Source organism: Rhipicephalus microplus, chromosome 7 (assembly GCF_043290135.1).
Source record: "Rhipicephalus microplus isolate Deutch F79 chromosome 7, USDA_Rmic, whole genome shotgun sequence".
Taxonomy (NCBI): domain Eukaryota; kingdom Metazoa; phylum Arthropoda; class Arachnida; order Ixodida; family Ixodidae; genus Rhipicephalus; species Rhipicephalus microplus.
The window spans coordinates 113,910,836-113,922,128 of NC_134706.1; positions in this window are offsets into that span (position 1 = coordinate 113,910,836).

Here is an 11,293-nt window from a genome sequence, read left to right on the forward strand (position 1 = left end):
AATAGACCTTGCGTTTACATTGACTACGTAGAACGTTTTTGGCTGTGCACATTGTAAACTTATCATAAATTTTAAGAGTGTACTAGAAAAGAATTTATTTGACGTAGTTTTTGAAAGCGTAAATTATTTCATACGTCATGCACACCTATGAGCATGCGTTGAAAAAGGGTTCAACTGACTCACTAATGATTCATATTTCATTGACAAAGTATTCCAAGCTGAAGCGTTATAAAAAGCAACCTTTACCGTAGGCTGCCGAATTCACAACACTTCTGTTTTTGTGTTGGGGTGCCATTACTTTGTCGAGATCGCTAATGTGCACGCACATGCCTCACAAGGATTAGCCTAAACATTACATAATAATGCAATTACTATGGCACGTTTTTGCGAAATAGGGCTGGCATGATACCTTAGCCAATCTCTATATAATGTATAAAGCCCTCCGCGGAGCAGCCACATATTGAAGGGGTCATTGAACTGTGGGGTTTATTGTCCCAAAACTACCATATGATTATGAGAGACACCGTAGTGGAGGGCTCCGGAAATTTCGACCACCTGGGGTTCCTTAACGCGCACTCAAATCTGAACACATGGGCCTACAATATATCCGCCTGCAGCGAAAATGCAGCCGCCGCCGCAGGGATTTGAACCCGTGACCCTCGTAGTCAGCAGCCGACAACCTTATCATATTAAATGGGTCATGACACCCAAGCCTAAACTATAATCTGTGCAGTGTGGGTTGATTGTCGAACGTTCACAGACAAGCTAGTGAAAGTTGAGCTAATTGGGTCAAGCCGCTCATTTATAATCGATTATTTTGATGAACGAGCGAGCAGTGTGAGAGTTGGTCAACATTGGTGCACTCGCTAGCGGTGATGTCACGAACCGCTTGCTGGGCAAGCTGTTGCATGGTATGCATTCCGGAGGACGATTGTGTTGTGTGGACTGCTGTGCTTGTAATCGAACTATTCCTGCATTGATCAACTTGCCACTGCAACTAAATGACTTCTAGAGGCGAAAAAAAAAACGTCACCGCGTCACCCATTTAGCGCTGATACTTGCCGCAAGCGATTTCTGATGTCACAAAGTGTCCAGTGAATGTGCAATACGTACGCCGATTGCCACTACGGATAAATATTTATTAAAACACCTCACAAGCATTGTCATGGTTGAGCGTCAGACTTAGTATTTTTTATCACCACAACCGGAAGCATTCATCCGAGCTCTAGCAAAAATTCTGCCAAAACGCATATCGTGAGTCCTCGTAGCGCCACAATATTATGTCCTTCGCTTCGACTTATGTTTGCGTATGCCGCACGCATCAAGAAAAAAAATATCGCAAAAATATCGCAATCGCAACGCGCAGAATGGCTATGACAACCTCATTATTATGTTCAGCACTGAAAGCCGTGTATGCATGTATTCTGGTCAACGAAAATCTGCACGCTTTGCGAATTCAATGGCGCTAATTGATTGATTTGATTGATTGATATGTAGGGTTTAACGTCCCAAAACCATCATATGATTATGAGAGACGCCGTAGTCGAGGACTCCGGAAATTTCGACAACCTGGGGTTCTTTAACGTGCACTCAAATCTGAGCACACGGGCCTACAGCATTTCCGCCTCCATCAGAAATGCAGCCGCCACAGCCAGGATTCGAACCCGCGACCTGCGGGTCAGCAGCCGAGTACCTTAGCCACCAGACCACCGTGGCGGGGCTCAATGGCGCTAAGTAACACTTGCTCGCGAAAACAGCGTCGACGAACTACCGTATCCCAAGCTCGCTTTTCGACCTGACGCGATTCAAATAAAAGTGCTTATTTATATTTGAATGATTGTTTTCCAGTTACAAACACGTGCAAAATATTGGTAATAGGAAGTGAGTGAGGGAAACTTACCTTTATTTTTATTTTATTTTGTAATACCCTCCGGGCCCAAGGCATTATGGAGGTGGGTGAAACACAACTTTTTACACTTGCAAGATTAGCTGATAATAAAAAAATAAAAACATACAAAAACAATCCTTACGAAAAGCCGTATGTACCGACTGCCACTACAGCGAGGACGTTGGCAACTTGAATCCTTCCGTCTTCGACGCTTTTTTCGTCACTTGAGCTGGCGGTAGGTGGTATACACGACGTCGTATCCGCATATGGTGATGGTACCGGTAACACATTGTAGCACTTGGAACCCACTGACACGTGTGGACCACGCAGCCCGCAAAACTCGCAACACTACCCGTGTGCGAAGGTGGGTGTTTTGTAGCAGTGGCCGATTAACAAACTGCTATTCCATGTTCCTTATTTCGTTTTGGCCCCCAATGGCGCTTCCTTATTCGTCATTGGACCTGTCAGACAAATGACGAGCCAGAAGCCCAAATAGTGATTACGTCACAATTTCAAGCGCGTGCTCAATATGCAAAAGTAAACGCTTTCTCAGTGGTCGTTGAATCTGCCAATCAAGTGAGGATTTGGAAGCCCAAATCGTGGTGACGTGAAAATGACGGCAATGCGCTTAATATGGAAAAATAAACGAAATCGGTTCCGCGGTACTGCGAAACAGCCAGCGAGTGAGCCCTTCGCAAACAGAATAGGAAAAATTGCAGTGCCGACTGAGCCAGCGACCTTCGCTGTAACATTTGGCTACATGAACGTGGCCTGCAACAAGCACCGCAGGGATGTTGAGGTCGCATTTGACATGCCAGACGAACAGTTTGGGCGTTCTTTCCGCCTGAGTGAAGCAACGGTGTTGCGATTGCGGTCGAACTCGCCGATAGACTCCAGGCTGCGCTCTCTGGGTGGAGCGGCAAAAGTGTGCTTCCTACGTTTCTTCGCCACCGGATCCTTCCAGTCGTCGGTGAAAGGTGAGGAGACCGTAGCGGTGATGCAGCCCACGGTCAGCATCTGTGTGCGACGTGTGTCTCGAGAAATCGTCAACGCCATGACCCGCAACAATCGGGTTCACTTCCGCAGAACGGTAGAGGAAGAGGCAACCGTGAAGGAGGAATTCCTTCGGTTTGGACCCGTACCCGGCGTGATCGAATGCGTTGACGGCAGATTCGTCGCATCGAGGAGTGACAAAAGGTGACCTTCTGGCGCTGCGAGGTTATTTTGCTGTGTACGTCATGTTGGTAAGCAGCAATGTTTCCGTTTTCTCGTGCGCAATTTTTTTGTCACAGTGAAACGTGACTCACATTGCTCTTGGTAATCTAAGATTTGCGTTGTGGACATGCCGATCCTCGCCATAGACCCACTGCGACCAGGATCGAACGAAGACAGCCACATCTGCGTGGGTTTGCGAATCTGACTGGCGAGTACATTCACAGTGAGAAGTAATTATAGCCTCTACCTCTTTACGTGTGATGTCAGTTTCTTGTACATCAAAGGATTTCCTCCTGGTATTGATAATACTTCAGCGCACAAGTGGCATTATGTCGCGTGCTACCGGTGCACAATTTCTCAGCTGTGGCTTAACTGCTGTGGTATGGTCAATTGATGTGCTATGTCATGAAAACCTCATCCTAGTAGCCATGGTTTGCATAATATGGGGTTCATCTCAGGCTGGTCAGGTACCACGGATTTAGTTGGTTGTGTCCTAGGCTCAATGAGCCTCAACAGATCATGGTCATTTTAGCAGTATTTACAACTCAATTCATATTTCTCCAGATGACGATGGCTACCCCTTCGAGCACTAGCTTGTGGTCGGGGTGAAAGGTCGTCCCAGCATGGATAGTGCTGAAGTCAAGTACAACCCTGCACATGCTTTATTGCTTTCCCCAGTGGAGCATTGTATTGGGCTACTGAAGAGCCGTTTTCGCTATATTCAGTGGCAGTGTATACCCGAATATTGACCGGAACGTTCTTCGAAATTGTTGCTGCACGTACTGTGTTGCACAAACTTTGTTTTTGAAGGTGACATAGGCTTTGACAGTCTCGGCGACGACAGTAGTGACGAGAACAGCGAGCACGGCAGCTCTCTCGATAATGACCTCCTACCTCGGTTTAGACAGGGAAGATCAGCACATTGAGTGTACTTGCGTGGGCAAGCTGTCCGAAACTGTGTTGTCAGTTTGTTTGGCACGACAGGCCAGCAACACCTGCAGTCCCCAACAAGAATGCCTAGGGAACTCCACCGCCTGTAACAACCAGAGCAGTGTTAAAATATTTGTGCTGCATTGCAAGAGCTTGACCATCCGTAGTTGTTTCACATCTACCTACTAAGAAGTAAACCGATGTTTCAGCATTTATCCCTCTGGTGCTCTCGCAACTACTGCTGTAAGCAGTAATGGGAGACACGTCCCTAAGTCTAGTAGCGTGACATCTTACGTGATCAGCTGCCATGGTGTTTCTAGAAACTTGGCAAGGAATTATGAAGCAGCAACATAGTCTAGCCCACTCACTGGGAAGGAATCATTTCGGTAAAGTTGTATTGTAAATAAAACAATTGCCTGGCTTCTATGAACTGAAACCACGGTATGAATACGAAGCACACTTAACTTCAGGTCTTTCGAAAAGTCGAACACCTCAGGTTTTTAATGTGCACGTAAATTCTACGCATGCCTCTTGAATTCCACCTCCATCAAAGTACGGCCTCAGCAACTTTGATCCAGCCCGTGTGATCCGGGCACCTAGTCAAGCATTGTAACCACAGTGCACCAGTATAAATCTTGTCGCTGCTGTCATCCCGCAGCCGCCGACGATTGTTACCGTCGTCTGCTTCATGCCTGCGCACTGTATTCACGCTTCATGTCTACGCAACGCACACATACCACACTCAGTGACCTTCTGTGGCACATCCACCGCACTTCTACTTTAGAATGGGATAACCCATACTGGAACAGATAGTCTAGCATTTCAAGTACACTTTGCTAAGTTGTAAATGCTAAAATGATGGGAAAGAATAGGTACGCGGTCTTTTGTTTTCAAGTCGGAAATTTGTGAAAATTATTTTCATGCTCATGCCAAAGCTAAGATGGCATACACTTTCTGTCAATTATGCATGTTGTGAAACCACAGTGTGATGTTTTCAAAGCAGAGATTTATTACATTGCATACTTTACAAGAAACATGATGCTCAGTGAAACACTGCGTCAAATGGGTAAATAGTACGAGAACGCTATATGTATACATGATGCCAGGCTTGTCTGATGAAATGAAGCCACGTGATATCTGTTGTGCGCGTCGTTTCAGAAGGCTGACGAGCACACGTGAAAATAATGTGTGAAGATATCCTTACATGACTGTGAAAAGGTGGATAATTAAACGCCGTTGTGTGCAGCACTTGTATTAAGAAGCTGACTTGCAAGTAAAACAACACAAAAGAAAGAAAAGTTAAAAGGAAAAAAAATGATGATGCCCATTGTTGTTACTGTGGTGATGACAGCGAAGACTGAGGAGTCCCAGGCACAACGACAGCCAGGTTAGCTTAACGCAAGCTCTTCACTCCCTCGTCAAGCTCCAGATTACGGAAACAAATCATGGGATGTATTGCAGACTCTGTAATGCAAAAATATACAGAAAACACGAGTGATGTTCCACCTGTTCGAGCTGGACTGGCAGCGAAACGTGGCATTTGTCATTGATTTGGAAAAGAAAGTTAATTTTCAAGAAAAAAGGCAACTTTTCTTAGCCCATTCATAACACAGCCCAACCACAAGAAGTCAAACAGATTGGTTTCACTTGGTTTTTTCCAAACCTTGGCACAAGCACCTCAATAAAGCATTGTTAAGTATGACCTTGAAGTTCAGCCTTATCTACATAAGCATGTTCTTAATCAATTTATCAGTAGCAGCAGTACACAGCAAATTTGTAGGGAGTACATAACCTATATCGTTGGGATGTTGCACCAATTTCTGCCCACCAATGATGTTTTTTGTTTGTCCTGTCGAAAAGTATGCTCCACCTGTCCATGGCAGGCATTATTTAGTTTATTAGGTCATTTCACTCAGCAGTCATCAAAAGAAGCCATGGATTCTTAACGGTTGTCCAGTAACCATGCAAAAATTTTGTGCCTAGCTAGTTTAGAGACACAACACAACAGTAACAGTGTCTGCAATGCAGACTAACATGTGTGACATGCATTGCAATGACTACTGTAACTCTGATTTTTTGTTCATTGATCATCAATTTTTTTCTGCCAAAATATTGTCCATTTATTTACACATTGATTATATATGTAAAGAGCCGGGGCTTTGAAAATGTTCTACTCTGTAAAGTAACAATGATCATTCTTTGTTATCTTTCTTTACTATGCATCAGTTTGCTGCCGGCGAAAAAAGTATCTTTTCATGCAAATAATGCAAGCCAAATGAATAATAAAGGGATTTCTGAGGTACGCTAAGTAGGCACATCATACTTGTCTCTTGGATCAACCTCCTGGATAACCAAAATGTACCAGAATAGACCAAATAGCTATGTAACCTTCACTTCAAAAACACAGAGCTTCGAACATGATGGCAACTGTAAGCAGGGCTGCGCTCTCAACAGCAATCGTAACTTGCCGACGAAGTCATATTCCTTCTGCTCGATAAGCACAAAAAACAGACCCGCCGCTGCTAGGAAACCCCGCCGAGTGGCTTTGTAAATGTTTTTCCCTTTTTTCTTCCAACTTATTGCCACAGAGCGGTAAAAAACCAATTAACAGCATATATCCCACAAATCATATTGGCCAACTAAAACAAATATATTCATCAAATCGAAGCGTTGAATCATTGCGAATGAAACACCGTTGCTTGCAGATAAACATAAATGTTTTACGAAACAACTTTTTCTGCGAGAGCTAAATTAGGCAATTTTTTACATAAGATGCAGTAGGTTAATACACGAATGCGCACTTCCATGCTGTGTATCGGGTGCTGTAATGACGCTCGCCCACGCATGATTGTTCTTTAAATGAAAAATGGCAGCATATCCACGGAGTGAATGATGGAGAGTTGGGCGAAGCATCCGTTCGTCTATTCATTTTTGCTTTCGTCCGTCCATACGTGCGTCTGTGTGGCCGTCCGTGCGTCCATCCACCCGTCCATGCGTGTGTCTTTTAGTGCATTCATACGTCCATCTATTGGCGGCGGCGTCGCGCAGCTTCACGGAGCGCTTCTGCCTCGCGCGCTCGCACATCGGGATTCTGTCTGCGAGCGCACGCTGCTGCCGCCTTGCGCTCTCTCCGCTGTGCAGCCTTATCCATCCGGCGACTTCGAGCGCGCGCCAACAGTGAACGGATTTTATTACTACGCTCCCCCTAGCGTACGTCGCCGCACTAAATCGAACGATTGCCTTCAACCAATGACACGCGCCATATGTGACATCATTCCTATTTTATAAGATCTCGCGTCTTTCATCAACGACAAGTACCGCTTTCTAGTTTATAACATCTTGCATCTTTTCATCATCAGCTACAAGTACCACCATCTAGTAAACACTACAAGAACTAAACGAGAGGTGACTACATACAGAAGACGGTACCGCCATCTAGTGAACACTGCAAGAACTAAACTAGAGGTGGCTACAAACAGGGGACGGTACCGCCATCTAGTGAACACTGCAAGAACTAAACTAGAGGTGGCTACATACAGGCTACAGGGGACGCCAGCCCACGCCCTAAGGAGCTTCGCCCTTAAAAGCGTTGCTTACCTGTCAATAGACAACAAAAGTGCAGGCTTCTCTAGTTTACACTTTGTTGTTTGTTGCCTGTAAGAGCAGAAGCGAAGGAAATACACCGCAACTGCTGTATGCTTGGGTTTGTTTACTCACTTACGGTAACATTTTTCATAGTCTCTTCTTGCTCTTCCCCGCTAGCCATATCTTTCAGATATACCCCGGTTGTCGCGAGTACATTGTTCTCGCAGATATATTTGCCACGGAACAGCTGATCGCCCAGACGATCAGCTGTTTTTTTTTCACTTTACACGAAACAGCCATTATGTGACTTGGACTGGATGCAAAAAACGACGAACATGTGGCTTCGAATCTCAAAGCACGAAAGTTTATCATTTACTTTGCTAGAAACCTCTAAATCAAATATCTTTTAATTTACGTAGGACGGTTTTTATTGTTACAAGCTCACGAATAAAATAAGTAAATTATACGACCCCTTTACGGCTTTCAGCAAGAAGGTCGCTAAAGTTCTTAAAATTTCCTCTTCAAAATACCAAGAAAAAACTAGGGAATTTCTACTCGTGTAAAATATTAAATTCAATATATTGCCCTTTGCAGTTTTAAGCCAGAAAAAGCTGAAGTCCTTAAATTTTCCTTCTCAAAATACCCAGAAGATACTACAGATTTCTCTAAATTTTTACACAAACTAGACCAACTGCCACACTTGTCTTGTTTACACACTATAGGTGGCAACGAGCGCTTTTCATAGGCCCAATTCGAAAAACGTAGGAATTTCTGGCGTGGGCGGTGCCTAAAACGTGACGAAACAGAGAAAACGGTATATGGAATACGGAATAGAAGTACGTTGTACGGCTGCAGAATACGACACTGCTCAATCGGCTTATGACGTCATGCACGTTTTGGCGAAATGGCGGTCGCCGGTGGCAGGTAGAGCTTACAGCCGACTTCTTCTACGGCTTATTTTAGACTGAAAAAATCTCTTACAGTTCAAATTTCACACGTGTACAAGCATATTTGAGCCTCTACCTTCGTTTGCTTTCAACAACCGTCAATTGTTAGGTAACCATGTGATGGCCCCTTGAACTAAAACCGCTTGCGAGCATATCCTTGCAGCATCTACACTGTGGTGCATTTGCTTATAAAATGTTGATACCGGTACATATACGCATCAAAATGCGAACTTACACAATCGGTATAGCGGTTGACGGACAACGGGACACTAGCATTCGCTTCAATGTTGCCAAATATTTTCGACCATGTGAGGATATTATACCTATTCCAGTGTTTCCTTAAGCGTTTATACTATTAATATTAATAATATTATTATATATTATTATTTTTATTATTATTTTACTCCACAAAACGTGCAACGTGTAATTTTCATACTCAGTCAATACTGTGACGTTAAGCTAGGTTTATGATACCAATGATCTTGGTGTTCTTTCTGACAGCATGCTAAATGTTTTCTGCTCGCTATAAAAGTACTTCCACGTTAGGCTTTTGTTCTGTGTTAGCAGGATATCTATCGAGAAGTCTGTTCGCCAGCAGCCTTCCACTAATTGTACACCGCCGTATGCCTTGCTCAACTCAAGTATATATGCACATCTGATCTGGAATGGGCTTGCTAAGTCCAGCAGTAACAGCACCGAGTGAGTACGGGAAAATTTGTAGGCTTGTACACCCATGGTTTTGCTAGAAAAGATTATTGGTCTCCTTTCAACACTGCTAGATTATTATCCTAGCCATCACTTTACTGCCGACTAAATTGCACTGAGCTGTTATGTCTTTACAAGTTAGTTAAGGGTAAGATATTCTGCTCTTCTAAATTTCTGCTGGTTCAGGGTAAGATATCGTGCCCTTCTCAGTTGTAATAATTTTCAAATTCCGCCTAAGGTATCCAGAGAGTAATGACCTCTGCATGTACCTGCCAGTTGCTTCGAACATTCCAATCTTCACATGATACCAAGTTTCTCTGTCGTAAGCTTTCTTGATTCGTTTTGTTCTGCATAGTCCACAGACATTTTTCAGCGACAGCTGTTATGCGATCACTAATGTGGTCACGCGCCACGCTGTAGTTGTCCGTCGTAGCCAGCGCCGCGGTCCGCAACTGCATCGCGCGCATTAGCAAAAAAAAACACAACAAATAGGCAGATCCTAGGTACAGTGGGAATCGATGATATGCGAAGCACGAATGAGGAAGGTTGATAGGTCACTTTAAAATCAGGACAACGTTACGAGACGGAGTTATGTTATGCCTTACATAACTTACATGTCATTATTATCGTGTTTGGATGTGTCGTTTACCTTCGCCATCTATTGACCTCACCTGATAACAACTTTTGTATATATTGTCACACAGCAAAGGACGACGCAGTTGTCTATAAGGAAAACAAGTTTATTGGAGCGAACCTGTGCTCCCCTAACAACTGAAATAATACACAGGCGGCGAAGCAGCGGCCGGCAAAATGACGTGCACGCTAGTGAGCGTCGGCGATCGAATGTCGCGGCATCGGCTGTGCGAGAATTTATATCCCTCGGCGCGAGGGTTTCTCGAATAGTCGAATTGTATCGAGAACGCTGTGATAGCGTTTGTTCGAAACGCTGTTTGTTCGGAACGCTCAAAATGCTGTTCGATAGCGATTGTTCGAAACGCTGTGATAGCGTTTGTTCGAAACGTTGTAGAAACAGTGATAGCACTGGCCGGCGCAGCCAGGCCGAAAAAGCAAAACACAAATAAACAAACCCAATGCATGGTTCGCTGCATTACCCCCCCCCCCTCTAAGAGTGCATCGACCCGATGCTAACATAAAGGACAGTCCAAACAAATTAAAATAAAAGTTCGTCATCGTCCGTAGAAAGGTTTTAAGCGAACCACATGGACGACTACGGGCCGCGTGCGTCGTCGTGGTTTACGGGAGTCACCATCAGGGATCACTTCGTACGTTAGTTCGCCAACACGTCGTAGAATCCGGTAGGATCCGAAATAGCGTCGTAGAAGTTTCTCACTGAGTCCACGTCGTCGAATGGGAGTCCAAACCCGCACACGATCTCCAGGATGGTACTCGCCGTCTCGGCGTCGGAGATTGTAGCGTCCGGCATTCACCAGTTGCTGGTCCGTTATACTAACTCGAGCGAGCTGGCAGGCCTCCTCCGCACTTTGGAGGTATCCTTGTACGTCGGCGTTGAGGTCGTCGTCTTCTACGTGCGGAAGCTTGGCGTCGAGCATCGTAGTCCGCCGTCTTCCTTAGACGAGCTCGAACGGTGTCATCTGCGTGGTTTCTTGGATAGCCGTGTTGTACGCAAACGTGACGTACGGGAGGACTTCGTCCCACGTCTTATGTTCAACGCTGACGTACATAGACAGCATATCCGCGATTGTCTTATTCAGCCGTTTCGTTAGTCCGTTCGTTTTGGGGGTGGTACGTCGTCGTTCTTGGTTGATCTGTGTTGCTGTAGCGTAAGATTACTTGCATGAGCCCTGCAGTGAAGGTCGTTCCGCGGTCCGTGATTAGGACCTCAGGGGCTCCATGTCGTGGCACAACTTGGTTAATAAAGAACTTTGCAACTTCTTGTGCAGTTCCCCTCGGAAGAGCGGTGGTCTCTGCGAAGCACGTCATGTAGTCTGTCGCGACGACAATCCATTTGTTCGCGGATCGGGATGTAGAGAACGGGCCCAGA